The following is a 13716-nucleotide window of genomic DNA, read 5'->3' as shown; positions in this document are numbered from 1 at the left end:
GAGAAGCGACTGAATTCCGATTTCTGCAGGGAAATGATTTATTCAGCCTCTCAGTTAAGTCCTGAGAAAATTGTTTTGCTTTTGTTTCAATATTGATCTTTATCCTCTGACAAGCTTGACTGCTAAGTCTCTACACAGAATTCTGTTCTCCCATAGCTGTGTTAGCACATAGGGTTCTTAAGTCATAATGTCAACTTAGTAATAAAAAGCTTCTTAGAAGTGTGTGGAGAAGTGGCTTGCTCACCTGACAGTGGCTGGGCTGTTTCTGTTCAGCCCGAGGTGATCCCCCCTGAACTCTGCCATCTCAGAACTGTGTCTTGCTCTCGGCTGACCTCTAGTGGTCAGAACGCAGACCCATCTCCCCCTGAAGAAAGAACAAAATAATGACCTGTATTCACAGGTAATCAGTGGGTACGCAATGCTCACCCGGGTCTATAGCTTGCGTAGACATCACACTAGAAAAAAATTATTACATACATATCTGTTTTGAAGAGTTGCTTGATTTATAAGCCTTCCTTCAATCAATCAATCAACCAATCAATTAATTAATTTAGTGTCTTATGTATGTTTGGCATGCACATGCCACAGTACAGGTATGGAGGTCAGAGAACAAATTCATTAGCTTCTTTCCTAACATTCTGTGAGTTCTGAGAACCAGGCATGGGGTGGCAAGCACTTTTATCTGCTGAGCCGTCTTAAGGGCCCACAGATGTTTTTTAAAAGTTTTTATTTATGTGTTTATGTATTTATTTATTTTTGTAACAGTGCTCATTTACATAGTCCTAGATAGCCTGGGATCCACTCTATAGACTAAGAACACCTTGAATGCATGGCTATCCTCCTGCCTCTGCGTCCTGCGTGCTCAAATTACAGGGCATACACCAATATTTCAAGCAAGATGAATTCTTCAGTTTTTACCTCCATGCCCTGCCTTCTTCCTCTTTTTAAGACTTACCCATTCTGACTGTGTCTGCATTTGCCTGTCATCTTGACTGGAAGGTGCTATAGTTTGAGTCATAAAAGACTTATGGGTCCAAGGCTTGCACATCAGCTTGTGGTGCTACTGGGGGTGGTGGGGCTCTTAGAAGGTGGGGACTAGAACTTAGGAAGGGAGGAGTCAAGCTCTCAGGGTTGCGCCATTGGAAATGTATTGGCAGTCTGGCCTCTTTCCTCCTTTCTCTGCTTTCCAGTTACCATGAAGTGAGCAGCTCGCACTCTGTGACCTTTGCCACAGGCCCCAAAGCAATGGAGCCAAGGAAACATGGACTTTTGAAGTGTCTGACACTGTGAGTCTAAAGAAACCTTCCCTGGAAGTTGATGGTCTCAGGTACTTCGCCACAGTGTTGGAACTCTGGCTAACACAAAAACTCAGCCTCTCTAGATCCTGGGTGTCTGCTCCCTGCAGTACTGAGGGTAACAAAAGAGTGATTAACACACGGTAGGTGATGTCTGATATTGAATGTTTGAATACCAAGCCTGCAGATTGGGTACTGTCACACAAGGTTAGAAACCACACTCTAGCCTTTCAGAGTTAACGTTCTAGAATAATCAAATTATATCCCTGTTGCTGCAGAAGGAGCTGGAGATACTGATGAGACTACACCAGGCACCCATACTTACTGTTAGTATTTGAGGAGTTGTAATTTGCTCTAAAAGAATATACTCATTGGGGATGGGTTTAGGGCAAGCATTTTGTCTTGACAGGAATTCCAGACATATCTGAAGTGTTTGTAAGCCACTACCAGAACAGTGTGTGTGTGTGTGTGTGTGTGTGTGTGTGTGTGTGTGTGTGTTCATTCATAGCTTGCTGTCAGGATATAGGGGTCACAATAAATTAGTAATTGTAGTGAGCTCACCTTCACTGTCAGCTTGACTGGATTTAGAACAAACCCTTGGTTGTGTCTGTAAGAATCCTTCCATGGAGGTTTAACTGAGGGAGAAAGATCCACCTTGAATGTGAGCAGTGCCGTTCCACGGGCTGAGGTACCAATCAGAATCCCAGGAGGAGGGCCCAGGAATCCCAACTTTAGAATAAGCTCCTGGAGGTCCGGAGGCCCCCATCTGTGAACAGGCTATTGCTTGGGGTTCAGAGCAGTAGTTGAGTTGATTGACTGGAACCTTCTAGACACAGAGTCCCTAGAGTCCAGATGATCATGGCAAGTCCTCTTTTAATCAAGACAACAGTACTTGGTGTCATCTTTATAGGGGTCTATTACAAAAATTAAAAAAAAATCAAGTCAGGATAGGAGTCAGGCAAGTGTAAGTAAATATGGAGGAAAACTGTACTTTCCCATCTTCCTGAGGGATAGAAATGTCAGCCTTCAATCTGTCATGTGCAAAAAGCTCACCTTCGAAAATGATGTGCTGTGGTGAGATTGGAATGATGCTCTCTGTATATCTCATTCCCTGTGTTCAGGCTCTTAAGAAGAAACCCAAATAACAGCTGGCTTCCATAAGGAGGTGACACAGGCACTGTAAAGCCCACGGGGTGACATTTCCAGTGTCAGGTGACGTGTAAAAGAGGAGTTCTTTCCCGTGCTCCACTACACACCAAATAGCCGAGGGAAGCAGGCGAAAGGAGGGAGGGGGTCATCTCTGCCTTGTGTGTATACTAGTTTGACTATTTTTTTTTTTAATTAAATACCAACACGGTTGGATAGGAGAGGGAGACCTTCTCTCTCTGATCCCTCCTGCGATCAGTAGCTTGACGGGGGTGGGGGTAGGGTAGAGAATAGATGCAGGGAATTCTGGGATTTCTAATGGTGCGGGACAAGCAGTGGAGCTCAGATATAGACACATGTGGGGTAGAGAAAAAGAAAAGAAGTCAGAGTCAAGACTGGAGTTGGCTTTCCCAGAGTCTTTGAATGCCAAAGTGTGACCATGCCATCCATGCCGTGCTGAATCAGAAAGGGGACAATTCCTCTTCCTCCTCCTCTTCCTCTTCCTCTTCCTCCTCTTCCTCCTCTTCCTCCCCTTTCTTCTCTTCCTCCTCCTCTTCTTCTTTTAGAAGAATGGGTAAAATGATGAAGCAAGTTTGTTTTTGTATTTTATTTTATTTTATTTTATTTTCTAAGGAGATGACTCAGCAGGCAAGAGTGCTTACTGCCCTTCCAGGAGACCCAGGTTTAGTTCCTAGAATCCAGGTGGTACCTGAAAGCCTCCGGTTCCGGAGTACCCAGTGATGACCTCTTCTGACTGATCTTTAAGGCCTTGTGCATGCATGCGGTGTACACTTGCACACTCATTCATATGCGTGCCCATACAATGGATAAACCCTTGGAGCCTAAGGCGAAGGGAACACATTAATCTAATATGTGATTGGGAAACACTGCCTTGGGAAGTCAGGCGCCGTCTTTGACTTACATCCAACCCTATACCTGTTCTGGATCAGTATTCCCAGCATCCTCCTCTCTCTGTGGGATCTCTGCCTGCCTAGTCTACCCTGAAGTACTTCCCTTGCAGATAGGTGTAGGAGAGAAGGGACACCTGTAAAGATCAGAGGGCCTGTGTCTTGTCAGCTCTGTTTCCTGGGTCTGGGATAGGGAACGGAGTTAAAGAAATGAATGAAAGCCCTGATCACCAGCTGCTTTCCCCACGAAAGACTACATCCAAAATGTAGGCGTAAAGCGGCTTTATTATGCTAGGGCCAAAGGCAGTCCTTTCCCTACCCAGTCATCTGGGGGACAGCTCTGCCGTCTGATTAAAGGGACATCCCCACATCTGCTCAGGGTCTATTTTCCTGGCCGTTCAGGACCTGCTCTGGGGAACCTGGGGCCTTTTGAAGCCTTGCACTCAGGACCCCGAAGATCCAGGCTGTGGACCATGCTAATTGCTCTCACCTTGGGGTCGGCTACCTTTTATCCAACGTGTGGAGGAATCAGGGAGCCGTGTCAACACGCAAGCCGCATGCCAGCTCGTGAAGCTTGCCAAGAATCCGAAGCCCCGTGAAGATTAATTACTGGCTCTGCCTCTGTGGTCTCCCCATCGGGCAGACGTCTCTGTTGCTCTGAAAAGCTAATACAGATATTTCACAGAGGCCGACCTTTCCTCTGGTTGGAGGCCCTGCCAAGAATGTCTTCAACACATAGGGGACACTGGCAATGGAGTGGGGGAGAAGCAGAGGGTGGCATTGTGCCTGAAGGGAAAACATCACGTGGCCTCAGGGCCAGGCCAAGTGGATCACTCCCGCGCGGCCCTCCCGCTTGGAGACAGAGCCGAGAAGTGTGCTTGTTAACCGGCATGTGGGTGGAGGCAGGGGCCTTATCTCACTGGACTCCAGTTAATTTTTTATGCTGTATTCTTTTCGTTAATTCAGCAAAGACTTCACACATTGGGAAGCAGGAGAAGAGAAGGATTTGAATCACTGAAGGCTGACGAATATCATCAAGGCATAGATGACACATTTGGACTTAGCTGACTGGATGGGCTTGCCTTCCTTCCTTCCTTCCTTCCTTTTTTCCTTTTTTCCTTCCTTGATTTTGAGTCAGGATTTTGTTATGTAGCCCACGTTGATCCTGAACTTCCGTGTAGCCCAGGCTGGCCTGGGGCGGGCAGTAAAATTCCAGCTTCAACTTCCCAAATGCTAGGATTAGAGGGCCGCCTAACAGAACAGGCAGCGCTGTTCTCCTGAGTTGTTTTTAAATGCTTGAAGAAACAGTTAAAAAGCAACAGTTTCCTCGATTAGCCCACAAGGGTTTCTCCTCTTCTCTCCCCTCCCCTCTCCTCCCCTCTCTTCTTCTTCCCCTCTCCCCTCCCCTTCCCTCTCTTCTCCTTCCCCTCTCCTCTCCTCTCCCCTCCCCTCCCCTCCCCTTTCCTCCCCTCCCCTCCCCTCTCCCTTCCCCTCTCCCTTCCCCTCCCCTTTCCTCCCCTCCCCTCCCCTCTCCCTTCCCCTCTCCCTTCCCCTCCCCTTTCCTCCCCTCCCCTCCCCTTTTCTCTTTCTCTTCTTTTTTTTTAACCTGCCCAACGCTATGCCACAGAGCAGGCTCCCTCATCTGCCAGAAACACATCCACATCTTTTGTTTCCCTCTGAACTTCAAGGACGATAACTCAGCTGGCCAAGTCCCACAAGCCCGGCACACATTGTTGAAAATGAATTAAATGATCACAAATCCCCATGTTTTCTCTGAGCATATATTCTGTCCCAGCCACCAGCACTGTGTTTTGAGGTGAGAATGCTGAGGCACAGAGACCAGAGGTCCTACAGGGTGAGCCAGCGTTTCCGAAAGAGTGCAGGGTGTCCTGACCAGGGCCTGCTCTTGCCACTGTGGGTGTGTAGACGGCTCCCATCTGCAGAGATGCTCCTAGTTCGAGAGGGAAAATTGAAAAAGGAGGGAGAAGATGAGTCCCGAATGATATATTCTTTAGCGACTGTAATTAATAAAGTTATAAACTAAAAACCCTTGAGTCTTCAAAACAATACATGCATTTAAGGTTCATCTATGAATCACCGCATCTGTGAAAGGTAAAAACTACTCATTACCTTGCAGTGTATATTTGCATGGATTAAACATGAAGCACACGTTCTCTGCTGGCACTGCTCTCCACTCTGAGAACAGTGACTAGACCCAGGCCCTGCTGTGTGCACCTCGCCTCCTAGTCTCGGGTTAGCTATCTTTTCTTGGTAGACTCATGATTATCCTCGTGGCTCTGACCAAGAAGCAGATTGACTGGGGGAAGGTTCGTTTCGGCTCTCAGTGCAGGGTGTGTATCCCTGTGATGTAGAAGGCATGGTACCAAGAGATGCTTGTTCACAGCTCAGCGCATCAGGAAGCAGAGGAAGAGGGCAGGTGGTGCTCAGGTGGCCATTTCCTGTTTCCCTTTGTGTTCCGATTGAGACCCCAGCCAAAGGGATGGTGCCGCCCACAGTTAAGGCTTTTCCCTGTCAGTTAGTACTCTACGGAAATACCCTCAAAGATGTCCCCAGCGATGTATTTCAATCTTTATCTAAGCATGTTGGCCTTTGAGACTAAGGATTGCACTTGATGTGGCCATGGTAGTGGTTAGTAAGTTAGCAAGGAGTCTTGTGTGAAATGAGTTTTCTACCCTGAATGACGCCACCGAACAGGGAGCACACCGTTTTAGTTCTTCCTCAGCAACCCTCGGGTTAGCTCAGTTACTTCTGTCGGCAACTAACACCAAGACCTGTTGAGCTACTTTATTTGTGCTGTGAGCAAATCTGACAAGAAGTAACTCAAGGGAGACGGGCTTATCTGGCTCACTGTTTGAGGAAGTTCTGTCCACCAGGTTGAGGAAGGCGTGGCAGGAGGAATATGAGGCAGCTGGTCACCTTGTATCTGCACTCTGGAAGCAGAGAGTGGACAGGGAGTGGGGTCAGATAATAGAACCCCAGGGTACCTTATAGTGACTGGCTTCCCCCGGGGAGACTCCACCTTTTAAAAGCTCCAACCTTCCAGAGCAACTCTGTCAGCTGAGCCCAAGCATCCAACACAGGAGCCCCAGGAGGGAGTTTTGTGCTCAAGCACACCATTGCCACTAGATGTGTAGGAAAGTGAGACTTTGACTGTGGAAAGAGTACAGATTCCAGGATGACTGATGGGAATAGATGAGGCCACTCTGGAGGCCAAGGAGCATTTCCTATTAAACCTAACTAATGTAGAAGGCTTCACGATGACCTTTTTCTCCTCCTCTTCTTCCTCCTTCTTCCTCTTCCTCTTCCTTTTCCTCCTCCTCTTTCTCCTTCTTCTTAAAGATTTATTTATTTATTTATTTATTTATTTATTTATTTATTTATTATAAGTACATTGTAGCTGTCTTCAGACACACCAGAAGAGGGCATCAGATCCCATTACAGATGGTTGTGAGTCACCATGTGGTTGCTGGGAATTGAACTCAGAACCTCTGGAAGAGCAGTCAGTGCTCTTAACCACTGAGCCATCCCTCCAGCCCTCACAATGACCTTCTTAAGCCACCCCACCGTGAGCCACTACAGCCTGTTCTAACTATGGTGTTGTCCATTGTTGTGAAAACTTACAGACTTTTTTTTTGAGGATGCATCATTTTTATTTTGATGGTTGAACTGCAGATTTGTTTGGCACAGTAGGGCTAACTTTGGTTCCACTGGAGCCTGTGGAAAGGGGAACACTGATAAATAAATGGTCAGCAACCAGCTGTCCAGGGAAAGCATCCATGCACATATGCACGCACATAAATGTGTCAGTTTTACATATATAAACAATGCGTATTATTTTTGTTGGTTTCTGCTCAACTGACTTGACAAAAGCAGACCATATGCAAATGTTTAATTCTTTCTAACTCAGTACAATTGCTCAAGGCATGAATACACGGACCTCCAACATAGCGTTCCTGGATATTTTCACTTAGGTTGAATGGAAGGGGAATACATGGCAATGTATGTGTGGGTTTCATTCATTTCTCCATAGAGTAATTTTGTCACCCAATCAGACAATGGGTTTTCATCTTGAGAGAATACTTCTCGGCATTTGGTGCAACTTGACAGCCACAGATATACTTTTAAGTTTTGTGATAGACTTTGAACTCTTCTGACACACTGTTAACTAGAATCAGCCCCATTAACATTTCCTCCATCACGTTAAGTCTAGACAAGAATAGCAGCAAAAATTGGGCCCGTGTTTGTACTTTTCCCAATCTATGTGTGTAAATTTCCTGCAAGGACTGACTTCCTGCTACCCCTAGGGCATCAGTGAACACCAGACAGTTTAATAACTTCAGTAATTTTAATATGGCTTACTCTAAAATTTTAACAATAACTGTATGTAACACAAAATTCTGAAAGCATAATAATTAGCCTTCATGAGCTGCAACACACCCTCCTCATACATCACCCCACCTTGGTGGGACAATAAGACGCTGTGCTAATAACACACCAACAGGTGTTCAATACCTGCATGTTGTATGTGAGGCCGTGTGGAGGCCCATCTATAGCTCTCACCAATGCACGCTCTTGTTCACTCATGCAGGTCATACATGACCTCATCACTCCCTTATCTTTTCTGCTGTTCAGTTCCCTACCTTCCTCTCGTGGCATGGCTTGAGTTATCACACTAGGGCCTCACAAATTTGATCATGCCTCTTTTAAGTTATAAGGACAACCTACAATGGTGCTGATTAAAAATTAGACCTGGATGGGTTGGATGGGGAGGTGGGAAGGATCTGGAAGGAGTCGGGGGAAGGGAAACCATGATCAGAATAATTGTATAGAAAAATCTATTTCCTGTAAAAATTGAACATAAAAACTTTATAAGTGATTTGAGAATTCCATACAAGATGGTTTGTTCATATCAAGTCCCTCCCTCAGCTCTCCCAGACCCTCCTCCCAGATCCTCCTATCCAGCCAACTTCATGTCCTCATACAAGAATATGTAGGTAGCATGAATTGAACGTAATGGGTGTAATGTGCTTATTCGGCATTCGGGAGGCAGAGGCAGGTAGATCTCTGGGTTCAGTGCAACCTGACATAGAGAACCAATTCCAGGACAGCCAGGGCTACACAGAGAAACCCTGTCTCGAAAAAGCAAACAAATACCCCAACACTGACAGGATCCTGAACATGGCGTCCCTTGAGGACCATCTATGAACTGCTGGCTGTGAGCTGGACTTTGGGCATTTGTTTCACCGAGTGTTTGTCTACCTCACGAGACAGTCACCTTTAGCATGGCAATTAGTGGTAAGGAAGCCACACTTTCACTTTTAGGTAACAGACACCGAGTGACTTCTCTCTCTTGTCCACTCCTTACCAAGACTGTGTCTTCATGGGGTGATCTGTCATTGGGCTCAGGAAGGCAACAAGAGGACCTGATCCTCCAGGTGTATTGGACTCACTGTTTTGCAAGCACGGATAAAGGAAGCCATGGACCTGCCAGGAGACTCTTCCTGTCAATCATTCTCATTCCAAGAGTCCAGTCCTTGGGTCCTCCTTGGAATCTGAGCAGTGAAACTTGTTAACCACTTCAGAAGCATCATTGACTTTTTCTTACAGAGCGAAGGCAGGGTTCTTGTGGGAGACAGTGAAATACAGAGGGGGAAAAAAGTGAAATGTCCACGATTCACTCATAATTCAGAGATATCTACCAGACTGTTTAGTGTATACATTATAGACTGAGATCTGACTTAATGTAATGTTTCATTTTCTTTTTGCTTAAAGTCCTATACAGAAAAATATTATTTCTTTTAATAGGCTTTGTTATCTTAAAGACAATTAGAATTGTGCCCTTTGCTTTCTTGTCTGCTCTGGAATTTAGTACTGTACAATGAGGGCAATTGTTGGTAAAAGCCATTCCCTGAAGATCTGTGCTTTTCTCACAGTAAGACAAGCTGAGCCCTGGAATATTGTTGCTGGGTTATGTAGGACCTCCCCCCACCATATACATATTTGCACATATGTGTGTGGTGTCCTTTGAATTGAAATTTTAGAAGTCCAAGTATTATTAGTGCATATTTCTATAATCACTTTCTTTAGCCTTCTTGGGGATGAATAGCAATGTCTTTCAAGTACAGATTTGAGTCACATGTGTTTAAAAATGTCTGGAAAGGAGCATGAGCCCCATGGTGTCCCTCCTACATTATTCAAAAATGCCACTGGCTGGGTTCCAGCCAGTTGGGGCAGCCATAGTCAGATTCTTCTACCTGGACAACTGTTCACCCAATGTTATAGTCACTTCCTTCCATTCCTCTACAGTTCCAAGAGATGCTTAGCCATGGCTCTGAACCCAGCTTCTCATAGGTGCTGGTGGGTGGGGCTCCACAATGATGCTGGAGAGCAGACGAGCAAAGCCATCAGCACTGAAGGGAGGTGTCCCCACACCTCTAACCATTACAGCTCCATGTTAGCCTCTGTCTATGTGCACCATAGACTCTAGTTTAGGTCTCTCTCTCCCCCTCCCCTCCCCCTTCCTCTCCCTCTCCCTCCCTCTCCCTCCCCCTCCCCCTCCATGCCCCCTCTCAAACACACACACACACACACACACACATACACACACACACACACACACACACACACACACACACACACACACAGCCAACTTCTTCCTGGAAAGTTCTTCTCACCTATCAGCTTCACAACAATGAATTACTAGAAGAAAAATGCCACCTTTCTCCTCACATCCTCTGGGAGCCATGTTGTCCCCGCTCAAGGCCACTGGTTCCCTCCTGTTCCCTGTCTCTATACTCTGTTTCCTATGTCTGGTCCATGGCTGGATTTAGAATCTCATTATTTCTCACCTGCCTTGAGTCAGTGTTCTCCTATGCAGACAGCACCCTTCCTCAGCCTGCTCCCTCTAGTCACCGTCCTCCTCTGCATCTCTCTGCATCCTCGTATCTCCACATGTGGTCCCCAGTCCAGTTGCATCAGCATTAGCAGGGAGCTTGTCAGAAGTGGGAGTTCATAGCTCCCCTGTTCGCTAGCAGTCAGGGTCTAGCCTGAAGATGAAAAGGCTCATTTGTTTGAATAAAGAAAATTGAGTATGACAAATGGGTGACTAGAGAAATAAATTGTATTCAGTCATGCAATGGGAAGCTATTCAGGAAACAACATGAATGGCTCACAAAGCCATTAGGCTGAGAAATATAGGGAGGGCTCGAACAACCAGCTACATGCAGTTGGGCTGCACGAATAGGATGTCTGGGAGGGGGACAAAGCCATAGGGACAGATTTCATAGGCTGTTAGGTGCCCAGGAGGAGGAAGAGAAAGAGGAAAAGGATTTGCTGACAAAGGGACAATACAAGAGAATTCTGAGTGAGCTGAAGGTGTCCTGTATCTTCCTCATTAGGGCTGGCACACTTTTTTATACATATACTATACTCAAAGAATTACACACCCAGAAGGCCTAGTAGGATGGACACACACACACACACACACACACACACCACAAGGCATAAAAACATTGGTTAAAAAACAGAACTATGAATTCCTGATGATAACAAGTATGCAAGTATGAACAGTCTTCCTTCAAATACTAACATACACAGGGACACAGGGAGACAGACGAAAACAGTCAGGCCTGGAAGACCACTGTGGTGGCTGAAGTGTTAAATGTCCCCCCACAGGCTTATGATCTTGAACACTTGATCCCTAGATGGTGGCACCGTTGTGGGAAGTTGTAGAATCTTCTGGAGGCAGAGCTTGGCTGGAAGAAGTGGGTCATCGGGGACAGGCCTTGAGGTTTTATAGTTCAGCCCCTGCCCCCTTTCTCCTTCCTGACTGTGCAAAGGGACCAGCTGACTCATGTCCCTGCTGTCATGCCTTCTCTGCCCTCCAACTATAAGCTGTAATGAAACCTTCCTCCCTTCAGCTGCTTCTCGACAGGTATTTGATCATGGCCACGGACAATGTAACTAACGCATCCACTTTAATGAAGTGATTACCCCTAACATCATCAGTAATGCCCCAAGTGGATTCCCTTTCCATCTGCCAAGGTGCAGAGACATCACAGATGGCTACTTTCACAGGCCAGTGACAGCAACGTACCCTCAGGGTTCCAGACCCGGAAACCCCGTGGCCGGTTTCATGCTCTACCACCACATTTCTGAAATTCCGGTCATTTTTAAAGCAAGGCCTCGCCATGAAAATGTACATTTTCTTTTGCAACCATTCTTGCCTATGACTTGGGTGGTCCTGGTGTGACTTTGGTGACATCTAAGTGGTACATGCTGGATTTGATCATCAGACCAGTTTAATGGCTGGGTATTCTACCATATTAGCTGGCTAGGTAATTTCTTTCTTAAATTTTATGTGTATGGGTATCTGTGCATTACTGGACATGGAGCCCGTGGAAGCAGGAAGAGAGCATGGGGTCTCCTGGAGCTAGAGTTACAGATGGTTGTGAACTACTATGTGGATGCTGAGAATCGAACTTGCGTCCTCTGGAAGAGTATCCAGTGCTCTTAACCAGTGAGCCACTTCTCCAGCCCTACCTGACAATATATTTTTTTTAACAGTCAATGTCACAAAAATCATCAGGAGGCCCAGGAACTATTTTGTGCTGAAAGAGATCAAAAAGTCATGGCCAGTAACAAGGTGAATGAATAGTCTTGGCTACAAAAGGCATTGACAATCTGTGAGCCTTGAATGGGTTCCAGCAACTAGATGGCAATAATGAGTCACTGTTGAGCATTAATTCTCTCATCTTCATGGGTCCATACTAGTTGTATAGGGGAATGTTCTTGTTTGTATGTCTTTCAATGTTAAATATTTAGGGTGATGAGAGCGTTATATTGGCAGCTTCCTGCCCAATAGTTCAGGGAGAAAAGGCTACTGTGCCTCTCACCCACCCTCATACACAACTTTTCATTGACTTTGGGATTCTTTCAAACAACAAAGAGAAGAGATGGGGAAGAAAGAAAGAGAGAGATGGGAAGGGGGAATGGATGATGGAATGGTGACAGTTACACTAATTAGGTGTCATTTGACTAGAGACTTGAATCAAGTAAAGAAGGATGCTATTGGAAGAATATTCCAGGCAGGTGGAACAGAAAGCCAAGAGGAAACTGCGTGCTTGTGAAGTTTGAGGAAGTCAGAAGCCTAGCAAGGATAGATACAGAGGAGGACTATAACTGATCCTGGGTTTTACAGGGACCTCTGCAGCACCTGCCTGGGTGAATAGACTACAGAGGAAGCAAGGAAGTTGGCTGAGGATCCATGGAAATGTTTCTCTCTAATCAATAACTGGGCTACAGAAACCTCTTGGAAGGTCAGTCAGCCTACAAGTACAGAGCGCTGACGAAGCTCAGGCCCGGCGGCAGGAATACCATCTGACTGCACCGGGATTCCATGCTGGTTGCCTTTGGAGACCGGCCAAGACGTGTCCAGCATTGAGGGTGGCTGCCAAAGGGCACTTTGCTTCTGATCATGATGTGCTAGGAAGGTTGAAAAGCCAGCTGCTCGCATTTTAAAATCTCATTTTCCCATTATTTGGCACAAGTGTTAAAGTGTCGTTTTAAATTAACTATCATAGAAAAACAAAGACAAGTTTAGAGAGAAAGAGTGTAGCCATCAGACCTTGCCTTGTCAGTTGGGACTTCCTGCTAACTATAAACGCTTACCCTGTGCAGTGTGGCTTCCGGACCCCAGAGAAGGGATCTCAGGCTTCCATTGCTCACCCCAAACCACAACCCCTGTAAATGTACACATGCTAAGTTCTTATGTGTTAGTCAAGCAATATATTATAGTCTGGGAAATTTATAGACAGACGGTATTTATTTCTGTTCAGCATGCTGGGGGGGCTCTTAAGGTCCTGGCCTCACATTTGTGAACTCTGACCTTATGCCTTTCATCCCATGATGAAACCCTCAGCCTTACCCGCCCCGTGTGTGTGTGTGTGTGTGTGTGTGTGTGTGTGTGTGTGTGTGTTTGCACCTGAAGGCCAGAGGTTGACATCAGGGTTTTGAAGTGGTTTGACTAAGAATGGCTCCCAACAGCTCATATATTTGAATGCCTGGCCATTAGAGAGTGTCACTATTGGGAGGAATTGGGAGGTGTGGCCTTGTTGGAGGAAGTGTGTCACTGGAGGTGGACTTAGAGGTTTCTAAAGTCAAAGCCTGCCCCATTGTCTGTATCTTCCTACTGCCCGCTGGTCCAGATGTACAACTCTTAGCTATTTCACCAGCACCATATCTGCCTGTATGTTGCCATGCTCCCACCATGACAACAATGGTCTAAATTTATGAATTGTAGGCCAGCCCCTCTTAAACGTTTTCATTTATAAGAATTGCTGTGGTCA

This window comes from Rattus norvegicus, chromosome 17, assembly GCF_021556685.1.
Source record: "Rattus norvegicus strain SHRSP/BbbUtx chromosome 17, alternate assembly SHRSP_T2T, whole genome shotgun sequence".
Taxonomy (NCBI): Eukaryota; Metazoa; Chordata; class Mammalia; order Rodentia; family Muridae; genus Rattus; species Rattus norvegicus.
The sequence above is the reverse complement of the archived record's forward strand: the minus strand, read 5'-3'. Positions refer to the sequence as shown.